Source organism: Saccopteryx bilineata, chromosome 1, assembly GCF_036850765.1.
Source record: "Saccopteryx bilineata isolate mSacBil1 chromosome 1, mSacBil1_pri_phased_curated, whole genome shotgun sequence".
Classification (NCBI taxonomy): Eukaryota; Metazoa; Chordata; class Mammalia; order Chiroptera; family Emballonuridae; genus Saccopteryx; species Saccopteryx bilineata.
The window spans coordinates 288,090,832-288,116,099 of NC_089490.1; the positions used below are offsets into that span (position 1 = coordinate 288,090,832).

A 25,268-nucleotide genomic window follows, 5' to 3' on the forward strand; every position below is an offset into this window, starting at 1 on the left:
GACATGTCAAAACTCTGTCGTAAAAATACAGAAAAGCCAATTAAAGTAATATAAGATTCAGTAATAAAAGATGTAAACAATTTCATAGTTCTCCCATTCATTTTAAGTAGAAATTTGAGAGAAGATATTTGAAATGCACTGACAGAATACATACACATACATCCACAGATACATGACTAACTGAGAGAAGTGACCACAACAACAACTATTTTATTGAAGTTCAGAAGTTAATTTTTTTTGAAGATTTTTATTGGAGGCTCATAATAAGTATAAGTAATATTATCTCTGCTGAACATTTTAATCGGCAGTACACAAAATCCCTAGACTATATCGATTTATATTGCCTAATTTTCAGAACTAAAACACAGAAGTCATCTGTGTCAACATGATTTAAAAATTTATTTCAGAAAATTGTTTTTAGAAAGGTAGGTCTGGAAGCCAATAAATAACTTCATTGTTTGCTTCAGGAAGTTCTTGCAAACCAATTTGTGTGTGTAAACAACTCTTTTCTCAGACAATAGATTGCTCATCTGGGCAGAGCATTGTTTATTAAATAGTAGTTTACTTATAAAGACTCATTTCAAAGCTCTCAACTCACAGTGTTCCTCAGTTCTATGTGAAAAACTTGACCTATTCTATTCAGTTACTGGTCTTAAAAGGCCCACCTTAACCATTTCAATAGTGTACAAGTTTATATCAACTTACTACATATTCTTCAAAAGCACCACCAGTTGAGGTGGTGTTTCCTATTTTAGGCATTCTTCTGTTTCATTTAGCTTTGATTAATCAATGTTTTAGTTGGTCTTTGGGGAGTCAATACAAAAACCAACTGTGGAGTTTCCACAAGAACCAACCAACACCTATTACCATTATGTGTCAAAATCATGAGGCCCCTTGAATCACCTGCTTGGGAGACTCCATGATCATAGTGATAAAATAAGTTTTCTGATGGATCTGAAATAAAATTTCTATTCACAAGGTCCTCAAATTTTATGTTTATTTTTATACTTAAAAATAATAGCTGCTTTTGAGGAATCTTTTGATCATTTGATCATATTTGATTCTTGACAACAACATGCCTTGACAACAACAATAGTACTTCTATTGTTGATTTTCTTCATGTATTTTCTCATTGTATTTTATATGCTTATAAAATAAAATTTAACAGAAAAAGAATAGGCTTAAGTCCAAGAAATTTGTCTCTCAATATCAACCTAAAGACTGGTGAGATCGGAAGATCTTGAAATCAACATCTTCACAGAATGCAGTTTATTTTGAGTCACCTATCAGAATTTCACTGGAAATTTCTTATTTTTGTTATGTTTTGCCTGGGAAGATTTATTTTTAAAAGAGACCTCAAAAACAAACATTTTTTTATTTGAAATTTCAGATTTATTAGGTTTTAATTAAAGAGATCCAAACAATGGTTTAATGTCCCAAGATAAATTTCAAAAGTAACTTCTGCAACCATCCATCACCAGTACTCTTGGTTCATTTTAGTTTAGATCCACAAATCCTATAGACCGACTGGTTTTATATATGTTCACACAATAATTCTGTTCCATGTGCTTATAATTCTAAAGGATATAGTTTATCTTTTTTATATATAATTTATTAAACATCATTTAAAACTACAGTAACCTCTTTGGAAATGTTTGATAAATTTCTTAGAATAATAATGGGACAAAAAAGCATCAAACTCCAATGTCCTGAAAATTTTTACTTTTTTTTTTTTTTTTAAACCAAGCTCTGGTCAGTTTTATTAAAGAAAAATTTTGCATGATTTACTTTTCAACTCTCTGTTCTGGCATGCTTCTAATGATATCAATAATAGCCAAGTTGCATACTCTATAGTACTTTCCACACGCTGTGCCCAATTCAATATTATTGCCACTGTAGTGATGGACACAAGTCTTGGCCAATATGGCATAGCATTCTATTTCAGATTTCCTCAAGGCTGGAAAATTATTGGCAAGGATGATCAGTTTCACTTTGCCTTGTCTGATCATCTTCAGAGTCTGCTTGTATCCCAGCATGTACTTCCCACTTTTTTATAACAAGTTGAAGCCTAGAGTTGATGGACTCCAGCGACGTTTTTGTCTTCTTTGCAGCTACCGTCTTTCTGCCTTAGGTGTAGGACAGCCCCCAAACTAGAGCAGCCACCAATATCAAATTTTTTTTAATTCATTTTAGAAAGGAGAGAGAAAGGGAGAGAGAGAGAGAGAGAGAGAGAGAGAGAGAAGGTGAGGAGGAGCTGGAAGCATCAACTCCCATATGTGCCTTGACCAGGCAATCCCAGGGTTTCAAACCGGCGACCTCAGCATTTCCAGGTCGACGCATTGAAATTAACAAAGGCCACCACAGGTCAGGCCAAGATCAAATTTTTACTTGTGACATGGAATCTCTCAAAATAAATTCAGATTCCAAAATTGTTTTTTGGGTTTTTTTTTAATTTTTTTTCTGAAGCTGGAAATGGGGAGAGACAGTCAGACAGACTCCCGCATGCGCCCAACCGGGATCCACCCAGCTCGCCCACCAGGGGGCGATGCTCTGCCCCTCCGGGGCGTCGCTCTGTTGCGACCAGAGCCACTCCAGCGCCTGGGGCAGAGGCCAAGGAGCCATCCCCAGCGCCCGGGCCATCTTTGCTTCAATGGAGCCTCGGCTGCCGGAGGGGAAGAGAGAGACAGAGAGGAAGAAGAGGGGGAGGGATGGAGAAGCAGATGGGCACTTCTCCTGTGTGCCCCGGCTGGGAATTGAACTTGGGACTTCTGCACGCCAGGCCGATGCTCTACCACTGAGCCAACCGGCCAGGGCCCAAAATTGTTTTTTTATCATCATCATCATCTATGACATGACAAAAGGAAAATGCAGTAAAAATTCCAAAACTTGCTCAATTTTACTTCCCGTTCTTCCAAAATCTTGACTTGACATGTCTGGGCCTTATATCACAATTCTTGTCTCCTTTCATATTATTTAACATTCTTTCTGGTATTTTTCTTTTCAAAAATATCAAAAACTTGATTATGTCCTAAAATTAAAAAATTTTATTATAGAGAAAGACCATTGTCGTTACATTTTAGCCTTGGTATTGACCTTAGCTAAGATTTATTTTCCAGAACTATACAAAACTTAGATAAGATGTTCAGAAATACATAAAAGAATTTAAAATTGTTCTAAAAAATATAAAGCAGAGGTTCACAGATCTACATGAAATAGTTTATATAAAATAACACAAAAACAAAGAAACAAAAAGAAACATAAGATACCTTGACTTGCATAACAAAAGAGGTGAATTTAGAAATCTGTATTTATTGTGGAAATCTACTGTTTTATATATAAATATATATTATTTATATATAAGTATTTATGTATAATATGTATTAGACATTAATCCAGTTTTAGAAATAAATAAAAGGTTTTTCTACTGGAAATATTTTTGTTAGATCCTAAAACACATTTACAGAAAATTTAGAAATGAATCCTTATACAAATGTGATCTCACTGTTCTGTGTACTTTTTATGAATAACCTTAGACAATGAAAAAGAAATTAAATATGCAATTAAAACTGGAATGGGAACTAGCCATATTGCCATATCTCAACTTGCTTTGAAGTATTTTAAAACTTCTTCTTTTTTTTTTTTTGTATTTTTCTGAAGCTGGAAACGGGGAAAGACAGACAGACTCCCGCATGCGCCCGACCGAGATCCACCCGGCACGCCCACGAGGGGCAACACTCTGTCCACCAGGGGGCGTTGTTCTGCCGCGACCAGAGCCACTCTAGCGCCTGGGGCAGAGGCCAAGGAGCCATCCCCAGCACCTGGGCCATCTTTGCTCCAATGGAGCCTTGGCTGCAGGAGAGGAAGAGAGGGACAGAGAGGAAGGAGGGGGGTGGAGAAGCAAATGGGCGCTTCTCCTATGTGCCCTGGCAGGGAATCCTACCCGGGGCCTCCGCACGCCAGGCCGACGCTCTACCGCTGAGCCAACCGGCCAGGGTTAAAACTTCTTTAAAAAAAAGAATCAACAGTATAAAACCAAGTATAGACTGATAGTTCTGCAAAGCCTCTGATTAATGAGAGTGTTACAGGAGAGCATTAAAAATGAAATTTATCATTTTATCCTAAAGTCATAAAGGTTAATTTTTTTTTCTGAATATTAAATAACTTTGCAAATGTTTAATTGATGAAGTTGCTATAATATTAATCTTAAACTCTTCTATTCTTATAGATTTCATCCTTGGAATCAACAAATTACTTAGATGGTGGATGTCTCCAATAATTTTCAATCATTCTTGATGTCTGACACAATGAGTTACAGCCTCAGATCTTTTACCAACATTTCTTTCTTCTTTTGTGACATTATATCCACTGATTTAGTAGTGAAAAATATGCATTGTAAATAAAATTGCTAGATTGAATGTTATTTTTCAAATCTTGAAGTATCTATTCTTTCTTCCCCATTCATAATTAATTCTGAGCTAATATGAACCTTGACTAAATAGAGGCTAAATTGAAGACATCCACAAGGTGCCAGACTCTCTTAACCCAGAACTCCAACTGGGTTAGCTATACCCTTCAAAATTGCACAGAAGCTTTGGAAACCAGAGGCTGATGAAGGTTTAAAATTTAGAGTTGGAAACTTAATAGCGAAAATATTAAGCATACCTTTTACCAGTCAACTTCTGGTTAATAACTCCAAAGCATGAGAACAAAGACTTGTTTAGGATATCAAAGCTGAAATGAAAAGTTAGTTTCCATGACCTGTATTACTGAGTCCCAGGACTATGGTATTTTCTTTGTCATATTAAAAAGTGTAGATCTGGGTTCTGCTTTCTTTAGTGAGCAGTAGATAAAACAGTTCACCAGCAGCATGATAATGATGATTCTGTTTTTGAGATCTCTGTATTTAGTGACAATTAAATAATTTTGCCACAGAATTTAAATAAATTGCTTGATATTATCAATTAAAACATTTTATAATATCTATGTACCAACAATTCTGTTATGGAACATTATTTTGCAATGTGGTATTACATGTTAATCAATTTAATTATTTAATATTACAGATAAATTCACAGATTTAAATGTTCACAAATATTTGTACTGTGTTTTGCTAGACACATAGATAACAGTTGTCAACTTTATTTGCATTCTATTAGGCCTTGAGAATGCAATTTCAATGAATAATGAAAAATGAATAGAAATAATGTATTCTACACTCAAGCTTAGTATCAAAATTCTCCACACACAATCTTTTGACCATTATATAAAATTCTGACAGATTAGAATGGCCAATTTGAAGTACAAAGCACCATGTTGTAGATGTAAAAAGCTTAATATCCTAGATCCTTGGATGAAGACATGATGAGGTATCCCTTGCCTATTTAAAGACACACCATACTGCTGTTGTGTATACGGTATTATATGTTGACGGGTCTAGTTGACAAAGCAATTAACATTATTTCAAGTATTGATAATACAGAACTCAGTAGCTTGAATAAGCCTTGTCATAACAAACCCTAAAATATTTTCACTAAATCAGCATTACATTATCTAGTAAACTAACCTCAGGATTGAAAGATAGAATATTATTACAGTCACTTAAAATATATATTTGTTAAAACTGTCATTTGAAATTAATTGGACTTCAACCAAGTGCCACTAGATTGTCACATTTGGAAAAGCCAGAAGGTGAATATGCATCTGTTTGTACTTCAGTTACAAGAAAGGAATTAGCTTAGGCAAAAATGAGGCACATTTTATTTTTTTATTCTATTTATTTTGTGTGTGTGTGTGTGTGACCTTCACCCAAAGTCAGATCATTTTCTGTCACCGTATATTTGTTCCTTTTTATTCCTCTCTCCCAACCACCTCACCCTGGTAACGACTTTACTTTTATCTATATCCATAAGTCTATTTTATTATGGGTGGAACATATAGTACATAGTTTTTTCTGATTTACTTATTTTACTTAGTATAATGTTCTCAAGGTCCATCCATGCTGTCATAAATGGCAATATGTCATCACTCATCATGGTGAGTAGTATTCCACTGTATATATGTACCACATTTTCTTATCCAATCCTCTGTGAAGGGACACTTTGGTTTTTTCATGTCTTGGCTGCTGTTAATAATGCTCGGATGAACATGGGGGGTATATGAGTCTTTGTGAATTAATATTGTTAAGTTTTTCAAGTAGATACCAAGTAGGGGGATTCTTGGTTCTAGTCCTACATTTCTGAGGAACCAACAAACTGTGTTTCATCACAGCTGTACCAGTTTACATTTCCACCAGCTTGAATGAGCATTCCTTTTTTTCCATAACCTCTCCAACACTTGTTCTTATCTGTTTTAATAACAGCCATTCTAACAAACGTGAGGTGATATTTCATTGTAGTTTTGATTTACATTGCTCTAATAGCTAGCAAAGACGAGTATCTTTTTAACATATCTATTTATTGTTTGTATGTTTTTTGTTTTGTATTTTTCTGAAGTGAGAAGCATGGAGGCAGAGAGACAGATTCCCAACTACACCCAACTGGGATTCACCTGGCATGCCCACTAGGGAGTGATGCTCTGTCCATCTAGGGCATTGCTCCATTGCCACCAGAGCCATTCTAGCATCTGAGGTGGAGACCATGGAGCCATTCTCAGCACCCAGGCCAACTTTGCTCCAATGAAACCTTGGCTGCAGAAGGGGGAGAGAGAAACAGAGAGGAAGGAGAGGGGAAAGGGTGAAGAAGCAGATGGGCACTTCTGTGTGCCTTGGCTGGGAATTGAATCTATGACTTCCACATACCAGGCCGATGCTCTACTGCTGAGCCAACTGGCCAGGATGTTTGTATGTCTTCATGAGAGAACTGTCTGTTTAGGTCCTTTCCATTTTTGAATCGGATGGTTTGCTTGTTTCTTGAGCTTTGTGAGTTCTTTATGTATTTTGAATATTAATCCCTGTCCTGTTGTTGTTTGTGAATATCAATTCTCATTTGGTTGGAAAAGAGGCACATTTTAAAACAGGAAAAAAAGATAAACAGTTGAGTTTTCAACATTAGCACTATTGGTGTTTTTTGCCACATAAGTGTTGTTGGGTGCTATCCTTTGCATAGTAGGGTGTTTCACAATATCTCTGGCCACTTCAGTATATATGATTAGTTTTCCTCTCCAATCATTATAACCAAAAATGTGATAAGTATTCTATGGGAAGAAAAACATCGTTCTTGATGGAAAATTACTGGTGAGAACCCCCCAAAAGAAGACATCTACTGAGAAGGACTCCTGGTGAGCAACTCATCTACACAGTGGTCTCTCACACAAACTATATTTCAAGGATAAGCTTATGCTGAACTCACACCTCTGCATTGAACTGCCTGAATGCACTGTGTTTCTGCCATCTAAGCCAGACTTATAAAGGAGTTTCTGGAATCTTATTTCAACCAATAGAACTGAGGCTTTCTCTATTTAATTGGAGCTGCAACCAAATCGCTATTCTGACCAATGAGGACAGTGCCTTTTGGAACAATAATACTGTGATTAGGAATCCTCATTTGTATGAATACAGATAAATCTAATACCAGTGATGGGATTTTTGTCTATATAAGCCAGCACCCCTCTGGTTCTGAGAGAGCAGACCAGTGCAGGTTGGAGCTAACTGGCACAGAATGAAACAGACCACCAGACCAGAGCAAAACTGCCTATCCAGAGAGGTGTCTGGCCCCAAATCACTTGGCCCCAAGGCTACCACATGGCCATGTGGTTTTCACAGTTGTGCTATATCACAAACGAGTTGTTTTGCACTAAATTTCGATCTTCACTGCACCCTAAGCAGGGGATCCCTTTTGGCATGAATTGCACCAATGACCACCAGCTGACTCTGGTATAGTGAAAGTCTGGAAAAGTGGGACCACACAGGTCAGAAAGCTGAATGTTTCCAGATTATGTTGAAAAACATTATTTTAGAATTTAAACTCTACTGTATTCTTAAACAAAGAAGTTCAAGCCTGAAACAACTGATTGGAAAAGGTTTTTCTTTTCCTTTCTCAAGCCTACTATGACAAATAACCTAAATGTTGTCACCACTAAGATGAGAGAAGCTGATGTGTCCTAGAGAAGGGAAAAACAAGGAAATGAAATAGACTTGTCTAGGAAAGTTTTCTGGTTTGGTTATTGTCCACAAAATTAACTAGGAATGACTAGCTAAAAAATGTTTTCCAGATAATTAATTATCCAAGGTAGCATACTTTTATTATAAAAAATTCATTTTAAAACTTAAAATACCCTCAAGCATTACAAATTTCACACATCAGAAGTCATACAGAGAAAAGCCCTCATTTTTCACATATTAAGATGGTGGCATAGAAGATAACGGAAAACTAGTAGAACATCTAGGAAGGTAAATCTATAAGTCTCAAGGATAATGGATAATAATGTTACTTTGGAATAACATATTCATGGCTTTATCAAAAATTTTTTTCTTCTACTCTGAAAGATTTTGTCAGAGCTATTCAGACTCTGTTTTCTGAATGGAAGTTCCATCACTGAAATTGGATATAGATTGTACAGAAAATGTCTTTTGACTTCATAACATACTAGACCTTGACAAACCATACCCAAGCTTAATGGAATGGATGGCACATCATAATAAATACTGGATGAAGTAATCACCTGGATGAAATTTAATATTGTTCCTCTTGAAGAGGAAGTCAATATGCAGAAAGAAGTATAAAAATGTATGTTTCATGACTAGTTCTCTTTTTTCTTCTGGAATGGTGATATATCAGGGTAATCTTGCAAACTACAAGTTGGTAATAATGAGACCTGTCTTAACATTATATATAGTGTTTGAAGAAGAAATGTTTTGTTAGTCAAAAATACTTACCTTGAAGTTTTATGTAAGCAAGAAATCACCCTCTGTTTAGTTTAAGTCACTCATTATAATTTCTAGATCTGTTTCACAAAAAAAGGCATTATAATACAATAAACCATCTAGTTATTTATATTAATTTTGACTACATTTTAGAAATAGTAATAGGTATTTGGTGTTTTTGTTTACTATGCACATGATACTGCAACAAGTACTTAATATATTATCTTATTTGATTCTGAAATAATCTTTTAATGTGGGTTGTAAGAAAAAGAATTGAGAAAACTTAAAACATTTCTATAAGAAACTATATTATTATTTTTCTTCTCTAGTTGCATAATAAATTTTCCATATTTAGTTAAAAATCTTAATATGAATTAAGCCACAAACAGTAATTGTTGAGTGATTCAATATTTACTCAGCATCACCTCTCTCAATTTGAAATTAATTCATCTATTCAAAAAATGCCTATAGTGATTAAGACTATGGTGAGAAGAGTAATGGCCCCAAGATACTCATGTTCTAAGGTCTGTGACAAAGATACTTTACAGTGCAAAAGGGACATGGAGGTGTGATTATGTTAAGGACATAGAGATAAAGGATTATCTTGGGTGTTTTTTATGAAAAAAAAAACCTAATCATATAAGTTAGAAATACAGAATCTTCTCTGACTAGAATAAGAGGAAAATATGACTCAGAAAAACTGTCAAAAATTCAACATTTGGTGGCTTTGAGGACTAGAGGGAGAAGACCATGATCCAAGGACTGAAACCAGAAGATATAAAAGACAACAAAATGAATTCTTCTCTAGAACTTCTAGAACAGAACATTGCACTAGTCACACCCGATCATATCCTAGTGCACCAATTTTCAACTTTTTTCATTTCATGCCACACATAAACTAATTACTAGAACTCTGTAGAACACCAAAAAATTTATTATATTTTTGGCCAATATGACAAAAAATAAGTATAATTTTAATTCATTCACACCACATGGTTACTGTTGTGTTGACTGTTGTCATCTTTTTATTTGATAATATAAAAGAGAGAGGTCAGTGTTCTTGACTAAATAGGTAATGTATGCTCTAAAATTACTGTGGCACACAGTTGGTCTGACCTAGTGAGACCACTTAAAACATGAGTGTTTTAAACACCAGTCTTGTACTAATTCGTTACATCAACAATAACAAAAAATAAAGAGTGTCTTGATAGTGAAGAAAAAAATATAGGCATGAGAGTAGAATTTTTCTTCACAGAACTTACAATAGGAAAAAATAAAAGTATTAAATACACAATGTCTTACAAATTCTTAAACTTTAATTATAGCTGGTATTATGGAAAAAAATGGGAATTCTGCACATTTCATATTCATAGAGAACATGAATTTAACTTTTTCTTACAAGGCAGGAAATGCTTATTATTGTGTATTATTTTGTTGTAAACAACATAGTTATATAAAGTCAAAAGTGAAAGGTTGCTCTAAAGAATTGAGACATTGAAAAACAATGGAAGTCAAGATGGCTTTAGGTATTAACTTTAAACTGAAAATAAATATATTGATTTATAAGTAGTCTGACCTTTAGTAATAATTATTTTTAAACTTTTTAATGTAATTTTTTAAAATCACAAATGTTCTCTAAAATTACTAAACTAATAAATGCCCATCCTGATTCAAGAGCTGAAGTAAAATAGACTTTAAATTATTTGGTCACAAACTGTATCTAAATTGAAATTAATTTAAACATCACCATGTTCTCCTGCCATCTTTTACACAATCATGGGGAGACTTAATTTTCTTTCAGTGTCATGGAACACAGCATGGGATTAAGTTGAAGAAGTTGCAAACTGAATGAATGATGATGAGTTTTAAGAAAAAAATCATCGCTTAGTAAAGAAAGTTACTCTTATTTTATACTTTCTTGGCAGCTGAAATAATATCCAGAACACTTGTCTGTTCTTTCCCAGATTAGCATATGTTTGATTGTGTCAGCTGAGTTGTTAAAGTGATTTTCTCTCTGAAGTGTCAGGTACATTCATCTCCCATTTCATTTTTCCAAGTACATTTCAGAGTGGCAAAGACTCTTAACCGTAAGTGAAAAGAATGTCTGTGTTGTTTGATTTTCTGTGCGATTACTGTTTGTGATTGTTCTTTTCCCAAGATGACATGCAATTTTCCAGCACAGATCAGATTATTTTTTTTAAAAATTACATTCTCAGGCTTTGCAGAAACAGAGGCCCATCTTTGAAATGTAAACTTTAATTTCTGGAGAAAAAAAACCCATCAAATTCTCACATACCAATAAGGAAAGTAGCTATATATTGTTATTTTTCAGAGTGAGACTGCTCTCCAAGTGGTTAATTTTGATGCATAATAAAAACAATATTTTATTCCTTCTATTACAATGAGCAGAATATAATAGACTGTGTGTGTGTGTGTGTGTGTGTGTGTGAGTAAAATGGGATATACTATTACAACCAAGGAAAGAACTCAGTTGACCAAATATATATATTTATATTATTGAGTTTTTTTAATTAAAAAATAAGACATCCAGTTATTGCTAGCTGTTTCACTGAACACACACAGACACAAAGAAATGCACTCCACAAATTAAGATATGTGATTTTGTATTGTAAAGAAAAAATGCTCACTAAAAGTTACTTGTTGCCATGATATTGATTAGTATATGAGCAAGTTCCCTATTTAGCATAATATAAAATGAAGTTATGCATGTAGCATTCTGCTAAAATATACATTCAATGAGTATATGTTTTTATTTAATATTTTCTATGCATGTTAGCATCTGTAGTCTTGTATGTGCTCAAAAGTGTCTGTTAATTATAGTGTAGATTTTAAAGTAATAAGCGCTGTCCAATGTATACACCACAATCATAACCTTGTAAAAGATTACTTTAGTATTATTTTGTATTTTTACCAATGTAACTTTCTCAAATGTTATCAGAGAGCTTGCTCTTAAAGCACAACAAAGGTTATTAGAGCACTATAAAAAGGAAATATGACACCTAATAGATTCTTTGCAGTATCTCAAGAGGGAGAACTCAGAGCAGAATTTTTCGTGGTTGTAGAGTAAAGTTCAGGTGTGTTAAGTGAACATTGAAATATAATTAAGATTGAAATTCATCAAAATTTAGAATATAATAGTGCAGGATTGGTGGTCACAGCAAGGTGATAATCATAAAGCAAGTTTTGTTAAATAAACTATTGTCAAATAGGTTAAGTATTTGCCCCAGTGAGTAACTTTATTGCTGTAGCTAAATTGTCTTCAATAATTTCCTGAGGCAAACAGTAAATTTATTTAATATTTGATACTTTTTTCTTTCTTGAAAAAAGCTTACAGGAAATAAATTTTAAAGACTAGGTTATATTGGTATAGGTTATTTCACATCTCATATCCCCCCTTGTTATTCTTTTTTACCCTTAGTTGGAGAGAGACCATTATTATCTGAGGATATGATCATTCCAGATACATAATACTAATTGAAGAGACATATTATATAATAATTTTCTGTTGGGAATTATTCTAACTATCCTTAGCTCTTCTTTACATGTATCTCTCCAGACAGTTATATGAGGTTCTCTCCACATGATGGTAGGCTTCTCAAAGAGTGAGTGACCCAAGTGTCAAAATGAAAACCACCATGCTATTTATGGTTTAGCCTCAGATGTCATACACTGTCACCTCCACCATACTTAATAAGTCACTTGAGCCAGTCTTAGTTTAATGTGGGAAGAGATTACATAAGTGCATAAATACCAAAAGGTGAAGATGATTAGAGATGTATGTGGTGGTTGACGACCACAAAAGAATTTTCCAAATTATCTAATAATATGATTATATATCTGTGCCTATGTCTTCTTAGTATAATTAAAGGTCTCATAAAATTCTCTAAATATCCATCATTCTTCCCCTAAATAGTCACTGTACCCTCTGGAAAGGACAATATTAGAGTCTAGATGTCACAGCAAAGCTTTTCAGAATTCCTTGTGTGTGGTTAAGATTTCAAATCTTGACTAGAGAGAGTGACATCAGAGAAATGGCATCATGAGGAGTGTTACTGATAAATCTCCCCCAAAATTTAACAAGATCTTCAACCAGAGACAGAAAAATCTATCCTTGGAGCCTCCAGAAGTTCCACACTAAACGCGAAGGTATGATCGAGCGAAAAATTGACTAAATATATAATCAACCCCAAAGAAAATAAGGAGGAAAAAACACTCTACCTTCCTCACTAACCTAAGTATGGCTGCTTTCACTTGGAACTGAGAGTATAGGAACTAAGGTGGGCATAGGGTGTGAATAGAACCAGACTGTGGCACAAACGTCCGAACCAGGCTGTGGCATGGACATCCAAGCCAAGGAAAAACTGTGCTTGTGACAACCCAGTCAACACAAGCTAATGCTTGGGCCAAATCCAGACAAAGAAAGGCACTTGGGACAGCCATCCGCCCCGATCTCCTGGTCGGCACGAGTACATAGTGGGCGAGAGATTCCTCCTGACCTAGAGCCCCAGGAGTGGGCGTCCGTGTTACCGGACAGAAGGGCAGGGTCAGAGGCCTTTGTGTGGGCTGAAAGTGGAATCTCAGGGTCGTTCCTGCACCCTGAAAAGCAGTGCACGGGGAGTGAACAGGAGCGAAATATTCTATACTAGAACTTTTCCGTGTGAGTGGGACGCCTCACTCAGAGTGAGAGGCTGCTGGCCTGATCTCCTGTTCGGCGAGCACAGAGAGTGGGTGAGAGATTCCACCAGGACTGGGCACCCGTGTTTCCAGACAGAGGGGCAGAGTCAGAGGTCTTTGTGTGGGCTGAAGCCCGGCCTGATTATGCTAGGGGCTCTGACTGATTGAGCCTTACCCAGAGCCCTGTGCTGAGTGGGAATAGAGTGGGGATTTGCCAGCTCTTTGAGCCTCTTACTCTCCAGGCAGAGGCAGCAGCAACCCCATAGCTGGATCATCAGGCTACTAATTCAGGAAGGAAAGACCAGGAGATAGGTTCTGGGAACATGGACTCTCTCATTGGCAGAGCCTGCCAATGCTAATGAGCATCGACTGCCAATGAGACTGAAGCCCAATATATGACATCGCCATAGAGACTTATTAACTGCAAACTTCTACCTAAACATGCCACAGGGGCAGAACTCGGGGTACAGAGTCACCAACCAGGAAGCGGGAGAGAAAAGAAAAAGCAAGAAGATAACCTCAAAATCAAGAATAATCCACAGACTTTATAACCTATCCCATTTTATTATATTTGTTCGTTTGTTTCTCTTATCTTCTTGTCTTGATTATTTTCTTCCTCTTCCAATTTATTCATTTAATTCTCTGCTGGTCTTACTCTCTCCTCTCCTTGAACTACACTACCCATAAGTGTTACATCTCCCTTTATCTTTTATTTCTTCTTCCTTTCTCTCTATGAGGGTTGCACTCCAAAACCCTTAACTCTCTCTCTCTCTCTCTCTTCTTCTTTTTGTGTTTTCCTCTTTCTTTTTTTTTCTCCCTCTATATTAGTTTCTTCTTTTCTTCTTTACTTTTCCTCTCATTCAATCCTCAATCATGAACAGATTATTTTATCTGGGACTCAAATTTTTCTTTGTGGCACTTTGGGTTTTCTTAACTCACTAGCAGTGCTCCCAACCCTGGCTCTCCATTTTATCTAGTTCTTGCTCCACTAAATACAATAGTAATTTTTTCATTTTTTCCCCTTTTGCCTGTTTTCCTCTTATTCCTCTCATCATATCTCTTAGTCAACCATCACTTAAAAGCAAATCATTTTATTCTTGACACAATTTTTTCCTTTTTAGCATTTTGTGGGTCCATACCTCCTTTTATACCCCTTTATCACTTCTCTCCAACACAGGCCCTTCATTATAGGCAGTTTTTCTTCTATTTAGCACAATATAATTCACATTTCACCACAAGATTTTCCCAAGAAGGAAGGAAGAGGAGAAGAGAGGAAAAGAAAGGGGGAGGGAAATTTTTTAAAATTCTTTTTTATTTTTATCTTTTTAACTTTTTATTCTTTATTAATTCTCATTAATATTATCAACAAAACCACACTCAGATGCGTTTAAAAAAAAGGAAATCAAATATCATGGATACAAAAGACAGAGAGGTAGCACAGATAGATGAGGAAAAAATTTATGAAGAAAAAATTTAATATATTGGAAACCTTAGAGCTAAATTTCAAAGAATTTAAAATAGAAATCGTAAAAATACTCAGAGATATACAAGAAAACACAGAAAGGCAATTTAGGGAGCTTAGAAAACAACTCAATGAACACAAAGAATATATTACCAAGGAAACTGAAACTATAAAACCAAATCAAACAGAGATGAAAAACTCAATTCATGAGCTGAAAAATGAGGTAATAAGCTTAGCTAATTGAACAGGCCAGATAGAAGGTAGGATTAGTGAAACAGAAGACAAGCAACTTGAGGCACAACAAAGAGAAGAAAAGAGACTCAAAAATTATTAAAAATGAGGAAGCACTACAGGAATTGTCTTACTCCATCAAAAAGATTAACATAAGAATAATAGATATATCAGAGGGAGAAGAGAAAGAAAATGAAATGGATAACGTATTCAAACAAATAATGGATGAGAACTTCCCAAGCCTGTAGAAAGAACTAAAACCTCAAATTCAAGAAGCAAACAGAACTCTGAGTTTTCTTAACCCCAACAAACCTACTCCAAGGCACATCATAATGAAATTGGCACAAACCAATGACAAGAAAAAAAATTCTCAAGGCAGCCAGGGAAAAGAAGAATACAACATGTAAAGGAAGGCCCATTAGATTATCATCAGATTTTTCAACAGAAACTCTACAAGCTAGAAGAGAGTGGACCCCAATATCTAACGTCCTGAAAGAGAGGAACTCTCAGACAAAAACACTACACCCATCAAAGCTATCCTTCAAATATGAAGGAGAAATAAAAACATTCACAGATATAGAAAAGATGAGGGAATTTATCCTCAGAAAACCCCCACTCCAGGAATTACTAAAGGGGATTTTCCAACGAGATAAAAAGAACAAAACAAAACAAAACCACAAGTAAAAGCTCCATCAAGAACACAATAAAACCAAATTTACACTGTGACAACAACAAAAAGAAGGGAGAGGACGGAGATGAACAGTAGCAAAGGACAATGGAATGCAAAAGTACTCACAAGATAGTGCACTACAATGAAAAGGTAGGAACCCTTTTCATTACTTAATGGTAACCACCATTGAAAAAACTACCACAGAAGCTCATGATTTAAAAAAGATAGCAACAGAGGAAAGATGTATGGAATACAACCAAACAAAAACAAAAGATAGAAAACAAAAGAGAAGAATCAAACAAGACACAAAACTAACAGAAAGTAATGTATAAAATGGCAATAGGGAACTCACAAGTGTCAATAATTATACTAAATGTAAATGGATTAAACTCATCAATAAAAAGGCGCAGAGTAGCAGAATAGATTAAAAAGAAAATCGAACTGTATGCTGCCTACAAGAAACTCATCTAAGCAACAAGGATAAAAACAAATTCAAAGTGAAAGGCTGGAAAACAATACTCCAAGCAAATAACATCCAAAAAAAAGCAGGCGTCGCAATACTTATATCTGATAATGCTGATTACAAGACAGCAAAAGTACTCAGAGACAAAAATGGTCATTTCATAATGATTAAGGGGATGCTGAATTAAGAAGACATAGCAATTCTTAATATATATGCACCAAACCAAGGAGCACCAAAATATATAAGACAGCTACTTATTGACCTTAAAACAAAAACTGACAAAAATACAATCATACTTTGAGACCTCAGTACACCGCTGACAGCTCTAGATTGGTCATCCAAACAGAATCAATAAAGATATATTGGCCTTAAACAAAACACTAGAGCACCTGGATATGATAGACATCTACAGGACATTTATTTTATCCCAAAGTGACAGAGTACACATTTTTCTCCAGTGTACATGGATCATTCTCAAGAATTGACCATATGTTGGGCCACAAAAACAACATCAGCAAATTCAGAAAAATCGAAGTTGTAACATGCATATTTTCTGATCATAAAGTCTTGAAACTAGAATTCAACTGCAAAAAAGAGGAAAAAAATCCCAGAAAAATGTGGAAACTAAACAACATACTTCTAAAAAATGAATGGGTCAAAGAAGAAATAAGTGCAGAGATCAAAAGATATATACAGACAAATGAAAATGACAATACAACATATTAGAATCTATGGGATGCAGCAAAAGCAGTGATAAGAGGGAAGTTCATATCACTTCAAACCTATATGAACAAACAAGAGAGAGCCCAAGTAAACCACTTAACTTCACACCTTAAGGAACTAAAAAAAGAAGAACAAAGACAACCCAAAACCAGCCAAAGAAAGGAGAAAATAAAAATCAGAACAGAAATAAATGAAATAGAGAACAGAAAAACTATAGAAAAAATTAATAGAACAAGGAGCTGGTTCTTTGAAAAGATCAACAAAATTGACAAACCCTTGGCAAGACTTACAAAGGAAAAAAGAGAAAGGACTCATATAAACAAAATCCAAAATGAAAGAGGAGAATCACCATGGACATCATAGATATACAAAGAATTATTATACAATACTATGAAAAACTTTATGTCACTAAATTCAACAATCTAGAAGAAATGGATAAATTCCTAGAACAATACAACCTTCCTAGACTGAGTCAAGAAGAAGCAGAAAGCCAAAACACACCAATTAGTAGGGAAGAAATAGAAAAAACTATTAAAAACCTCCCCCCAAATAAAAGTCCAGGCCCAGACAGTTATACTAGAGAATTCTATCAAACATTCAAAGACTTGGTTCCTATTCTACTCAAAGTCTTCCAAAAAAATTGAAGAAGAAGCAATACTTCCAAACACAATTTATGTTGCCAACATAACCCTCATACCGAAACTGGGCAAGGGCAGCACAAAAAAAGAAAACTACAGACCAATATCTCTAATGAATACAGATGCTAAAATACTAAACAAAATACTAGCAAATTGAATACAACAACATATTAAAAAAATAATACATCATGGTCAAGTGGGATCATCCCAGAATCTCAAGGATGGTTCAACATACGTAAAACGGTTAACATAATACACCATATCAACAAAATAAAGAACAAAAACCACATGATTATATCAATAGATGCAGAAAAGGCATTCGATGAAATACAACACAATTTTATGTTTAAGACTCTCAAAAAAAATGGGTATAGAAGGAAAATATCTCAACATGATAAAGGCCATATATGATAAACCATCAGTTAACATCATATTAAATGGCACAAAACTGAAGGCTTTCCCCCTTAAATCAGGAACAAGACAGGGTTGTCCACTCTCTCCACTCTTATTTAATGTGGTGCTAGAGGTTCTAGCCGGAGCAATCAGACAAGACAAAGAAATAAAAGGCATCCATATCAAAAAAAAAGTAGTAACGGTATCACTTTTTGCAGATGATATGATCCTCTACATTGAAAACCGCAAAGAATCTACAAAAAGACTACTAGAAACAATAAGCCAATACAGTAAGGTCGCAGCATACAAAATTTACATACAAAAGTCCATAGCCTTTCTATATGCCAACAATGAAACATTTGAGAACGAACTCAAAAAAATAATCCCCTTCACGATTGCAACAAAAAAAATAAAATACCTAGGAATAAACATAACAAAGAATATAAAGGACTTAGATAATGAAAACTACATACCATTGTTAAGGGAAATCGAAAAAGATACAATGAGATGGAAGAATATTCCTTGCTCTTAGATAGGAAGAATAAATATAATCAAAATGGCCATATTACCCAAAGCAATATACAAATGTAATGCAATTCTCATCAAAATTCAAATGACATTTTTTAAAGAAATGGAACAAAAAATCATCAGATTTTTATGGAACTATTAAAAACCCTGAATAGCCAAACCAATCCTAAAGAAAAAGAACGAAGCTGGGGGCATTACAATACCTGACTTCAAACTATATTATAGAGCCACGACAATCAAAACAGCATGGTATTGGCAGAAAAATAGACACACCATGGAACAGAATAGAAAGTTCAGAAATAAAACCACATATATATGGTCAAATAATTTTTGAAAAAGGGGCCAACAACACACAATGGAGAAAAGAAAGCGTCTTCAACAAATGGTGCTGGGAAAACTGGAAAGCCACATGCAAAAAAATGAAACTCGACTACAGTTTGTCCCCTTGTACTAAAATTAATTCAAAATGGATCAAAGACCTAAATATAAGACCTGAAACAATAAAGCACATAGAAGAAGACATAGGTTCTAAACTCATGGACATTGGTTGTAAAAAGCATTTTATAAATTTGACTCCAAAGTCAAGGGAAGTGAAGGCAAAAATAATAATAATGAAATGAAATAAATGAAAAAGACTACATCAGACTAAGAAGTTTTTGTTCAGCAAGAGAAACTGACAACAAAATAAACAGATACAAACTAAAGGGGAAATGATATTTTCAAACAACAGCTCAGATAAGGGCCTAATATCCAAAATATACAAAGAACTCATAAAGCTCAACAACAAACAAACAAACAATCCAATAAAAAAAAATGGGAAGAAGACATGAACAGACACTTCTCCCAGGAAGAAATACAAATGGCCAACAGGTATATGAAAAGATGCTCATCTTCATTAGTTATTAGAGAAATGCAAATCAAAACGGCAATGAGATACCACCTCACACCTGTTATATTAGCTATTATTAACAAGACAGTTACTAGCAAATATTGGAGAGGCTGTGGAGAAAAAGGAACCCTCATTCACTGTTGGTGGGAATGTAAAGTAGTATAACCATTATTGAAGAAATTATGGTGGTTCTTCAAAAAACTGAAAATAGAACTACCTTCTGACCCAGCAATCCCTCTACTGGGTATATACCTCCAAAATTCAGAAACATTGATACGTAAACACATGCAGCCCCATGTTCATTGCAGCATTGTTCACAGTGGCCAAGACATGGAAACAACCAAAAAGCCCTTCAATAGAAGACTGGATAAAGAAGATGTGGCACATATACACTATGGAATACTACTCAGCCATAAGAAATGATGACATTGGATCATTTACAACAAAATGATGGGATCTTGATAACATTATACAGAATGAAATAAGTAAATCAGAAAAAAAACAGAAACTGTATTATTCCATACGTAGGTGGTACATAAAAATGAGACTAAGAGACATTGATAAGAGTGTGGTGGTTACGGTGGGGGGAGGAGTGAGCGGAAAAGGGGGAAAAGGAGGGGCAGAAAAAAAACTAGATAGAAGGTGACGGAGGACAATCTGACTTTGGGTGATGGGTATGCAACATAATTGATTGACAAGATAACCAGGAAATGTTTTCTTTGAACATATGTACCCTGATTTATTGATGTCACCCTAGTAAAATTAGTAAAAAAAAAAAAAAAACAATTAAAAAAATGGGACTATATCAAACTAAAAAGCTTTTGCAAAGCTAAAGACAATAAGAACAGAACAAAAAGACAAACTACACAATGGCCTAATATATTTGACAATATGTCTGATAAGGGGTTAATAACCAAAATTTATAAAGAACTTGTAAAACTCAATACCAGGAAGACAAACAATCCAATAAAAAAATGGGCGAAAGAAATGAATAGACACTTCGCCAAAGAGGACAAACGGATGGCCAATAGCCAGATGGAAAAATGCTCAACATCACTAATGATTAGAGAAAATGCAAAATAAAACCACAATGAGATATCACCTCACACCAGTCAGAATGGCGCTCATCAACAAAACAACACAGAATAAGTGCTGGTGAGGATGTGGAGAAAGGGAACCCTCCTGCACTGCTGGTGGGAATGCAGACTGGTGCAGCCACTGTGGAAAACAGTATGGAGATTCCTCAAAAAATTAAAAATCGAACTGTCTTTTGACCCAGCTATACCACTTTTAGAAATATACTCCAAGAACATCATAGCACTGTTTGAAAAGAAGAAATGCACCCCAATGTTTATGGCAGCATTGTTCACAATAGCAAAGATCTGGAAACAGCCCAAGTGACCATCAGTGGACACAAGTGGATTAAAAAGCTTTGGTACATATATACTATGGAATACTACTCAGCCATAAGAAATGATGACATCAGATCATTTACAACAATATGGATGTACCTTGATAACATTATACTGAGTGAAATAAGTAAATCAGAAAAAACTAAGAACTATATGATTCCATACATAGGTGGGACATAAAAATGAGACTCAGAGACATGGAAAAGTGTGTGAGGGTTACGGGGAGGGGAGGAGGAGAGGGAGGTCTTGGTGGAGGAGAGGGGCACAAAGAAAACCAGTTAGAAGGTGTCGGAAGACAATTGGACTTTGGGTGATGGGAATGCAGCATAATCAAATGTCAAAATAACCTAGAGATGTTTTCTCTGAACATATGTACCCTGATTTATCAATGTCAGCCCATTAAAATTAATTTAAAAATAAATAAAAATAAATCATGTTGACTGAAGTTGTCATAACATCAGGAGGAAAGAGCCCATTAGGAAAACCTGAGCTTTTGGGGGATCAGCTGACTTTATGAAACCCTATGGTTTCATGCTGATTTTATAACCTTTCCAAGAACTCTATCATATTGAATGTAACCTCACTTGAACCTCGCAATCCAGTGAATCAAGGAGCAGGAGTATAACTTCAATTTACTAAAGAAATGAGACACGGAGAAGGTAAAAGACTTGGCTAAATGAACATAATTTAGGAATAAGACCTTGGGTCTTCTGGACTAGACTAGGGGTCTCTCTACTGATTACTTCTTTTAAACTGGCTTGAATTTATTTGCAGCTTCCATTATTAAAAATAAAATAAGACTGATTGTTGTGATGTGATGTTTTCTTTATTTACCCCTGGAACTTTGTACTGGAATGGTATATCAAAACATATTTAATTTTTTGTTTTTCTCTACTTCTCCCACAATTATTAAAAGTTTCTCAAAAGGTCAAAAAAAATATTGACTAGACACTCAGGTTTTTCTCCTTCAAAATATCAAGTTATTTAGTAACATTGTGTTTGGACTTTTTGTTGATTTATTTTTGAATGATATCTTGAACCATCATGAAACATGTATTTGTTTACCAAATATATTACTTTCTATGGTGAGTGCAAAAGTTGGCACACATTTAGTGGCTTAAAAGAACCATGTCTAAGGTATTAGCAAGATTGCATTGCTTCTTTAGACTCCATGGGAGAACCCATGTTGTTGCCTTTCCCAGCTTCTGGATGCCAACTGCATTTTATGGCTCATGATTCCTGTGTTAGTCAGCTTGGGCTGCTATATCAAAACATTATTACTGGATGACGTAAACAACAGACATTTATTTTCACAGTTCTGAAACCTTTGAAGTCGAAGATCAAGTTGTTGACAGAGTCACTTCCTGAAGAGAGTTTTTTCCTGGCCTTTACACAGCTAACTTCTCACTTTCTGCCCCATGGCTTTTTATCAATGTGTACTTATGAAGGGAGAAAGATATCTCATTTGTGTATTCCTCTACTTAAAGAGATGCTAATTCCATTATAAGGGCACAGTTTTTTTTTTGTTTTGTTTTGTTTTTTGTATTTTTCTGAAGCTGGAAACGGGGAGAGACAGTCAGACAGACTCCGGCATGCGCTCGACTGGGATCCACCTGGCACGCCCACCAGGGGCTACGCTCTGCCCACCAGGGGGCGATGCTCTGCCCCTCCGGGGGTCGCTCTGCCGTGACCAGAACCACTCTAGCGCCTGGGGCAGAGGCCAAGGAGCCATCCCCAGCACCCGGGCCATCTTTGCTCCAATGGAGCCTTGGCTGCAGGAGGGGAAGAGAGAGACAGAGAGGAAGGAGGGGGGTGGAGAAGCAAATGGGCGCTTCTCCTATGTGCCCTGGCCAGGAATCGAACCGGGTCCCCTGCACGCCAGGCCGACGCTCTACCGCTGAGCCAACCAGCCAGGGCCAGGGCACAGTTTTCATGATATCATCTAAACTGATCACTTCCCAAAGACCACAGAACCAAATACCATCATATTGGAAGGTAGAGCTTCAACATATGAATTTAGGAGGGACACAAACATTCTTTCCAGTTAGTCACCTTTCTGCCTTTTCAAAGCTATCAATAATGAGTCAAGTCTTTCTCACATTATGTGCCTCTGGTCTCCTTTTCTCACTTCCTCTTATACTTGAAAAAAGCCTTTGGACATTCCAAAATCTTGGATCATCTTCTTATTTCAAGGTCCTCACCCTTAATCACATCTATAAAGTCTCTTCTGCCATGTAAGCTAACATACTCATTAGTCCTGGTGATTTAGATCTGAACATCTCTGAGAGCTCATTCTTTTTACCTGCCACACTAATATGGTTAGTTTCTGTCAAGTTTTCTTTTAATAGTCAGTGCCATTTTGTGCTAATCAGGTAAGGAGATACATAAAGAAGAGACCTTATCACTCAGAAGACTGGTAGATCTGATAGTAGCTTAAAGTATAATAAAATTTTTTAAAAGCCTGAAAATATGAGCAATATACTAAATATATGCCATTTTATTTATTCTTTTTTCAATACTTATCTTTCTGAAATTTTAGTGACAAGGCTTCCTTCTATAAGTGACCCGTGATTATTTTGCTATTGTTGGCATAAGCTTCCCTTCTTAGCTGTGACATTATTAGGATTTTAGATTTTTAGTTGGCTAATACTCTGCTGTCTGCAAAATAAATTATCAACAAGAAATTAAGTCCAAATATTGATAAGCCTAAATATTTTATTTTAAGAGGTAAGTTTTAAAAGAAATTAGTTGGTACCTAAAGAAAAATGTGTGTAAACCCAGCATTGCTTCAAAGATATGTTTTAGTCAAATTATGAACAAATAAAAGCCACTATTGAACTTCTCTAAGGAGTAAGTGAGGTTGACAAGAGCAATATTAAGAATCACAGGTTTATATGTAACATGATTAAGTGTAATGTTAAAGCATAAAAAGATAACCAAAAAAGATCTTTATGAAAATAATCAAAGCATACAAATTAAGTATGACAAACTGAATCTTTTTTTTTTTTTTTGAGCCATGATTGGTAGGTTTTTACTTCACACGAATTAATTTCTTTTATCTGGTGGTCTCTAATGGAGGCGATCTTATCCCAAAGACTATTGCCTTTCTTTTTTTTTTTTTTTAATTTTATTTATTCATTTTTAGAGAGGAGAGAGACAGAGAGGGAGAAAGGAGAGAGAGACAGAGAGAGAGAAGGGGGGAGGAACTGGAAGCATTAACTCCCATATGTGCCTTGACTAGGCAAGCCCAGGGTTTCGAACCGGCGACCTCAGCATTTCCAGGTCAACGCTTTATCCACTGCACTACCACAGGTCAGGCCGACTATTGCCTTTCAAAGAATCCTAAGACTTCTCATTTTTTTTTGGTTCTAGTTAGAGAAGCCTTCCAATGACTAAAAATGACCTATGCCTCTTTATTTCACATATAAAAATTTAAGGATCAATCTCTTAAAGATTTCTGCATTGCTAGCAGCAAAACTGCCTGATACTTACCTTCCACTGGAATCTTTATTCTCAGATCTCTTTCAGAAGACCAGGTAGGTAGATTTGAGAAACAACTCTTCAAGCATGATTGGAGAGAGTATTAAGGAAAGTCTTCATCTATTGATGATAAGAATGGGTGTTATGAGTCCCTTACAACATTGACTTAAATATAGATTTTAGAATCAGAAGTAATATTAGTAATATTCCTAGACACTGGTGTTGCCTTCTGCTAACTCATAAACCACAGCTGAACCATAGAAGTGAGAAATTCCTCAGACTCTTTAAGATCAGATGTCTTTGTAAACTTCACCAGTTTTAGTGTCAGAACTCAATCTGTTCTTTTAACCTTTACTGATAGTTAAAGTTGACGTGAACAGTGATATCTGATTAAATAAATTTTTGCAAAATTATTATATAAAAATTCTAGTAAAATGGTTTTCTCTGTTACTCAAGAGATAGGTTTGAATTTCTCAGGCTGGAAGGAAAATTTCTTCCATGCCAAGAAGCAAATAATGATAAACTCATATTCAAAATCCATTCCCAGCATTAGTTGCATGAAACCTTTTCAATCTTTTGCAAAGAAGAATTTATAGTTTTAACCTAATGATGGTTGAAACAAGCAATAAATATACACTTACAAACTTTAGCAAAACTTCTGCAAAACTTTTGATTGAACATAATGGTCAACTTTCCATACTGTGCTAATAAAGCTAAACAGCTCTAACTTAAGTTTTGTGTTAATTCACATCAGTAGAACACAAGAGTGTGAAATTCTCTCTTGAGTTTCATTAAAATTTAGAAGAATGGAGTTATGATGTCCT

At 35.3% G+C, this 25,268-nt stretch overlaps 1 pseudogene; it reads right to left on the bottom strand.

Annotated features, from left to right (window-relative positions):
* Positions 1 to 1,784: 1,784 nt before the first annotated feature.
* The window catches only part of LOC136319516 (large ribosomal subunit protein eL30 pseudogene), a 56,767-nt pseudogene continuing 33,283 nt past the window's right edge, over positions 1,785 to 25,268 (bottom strand).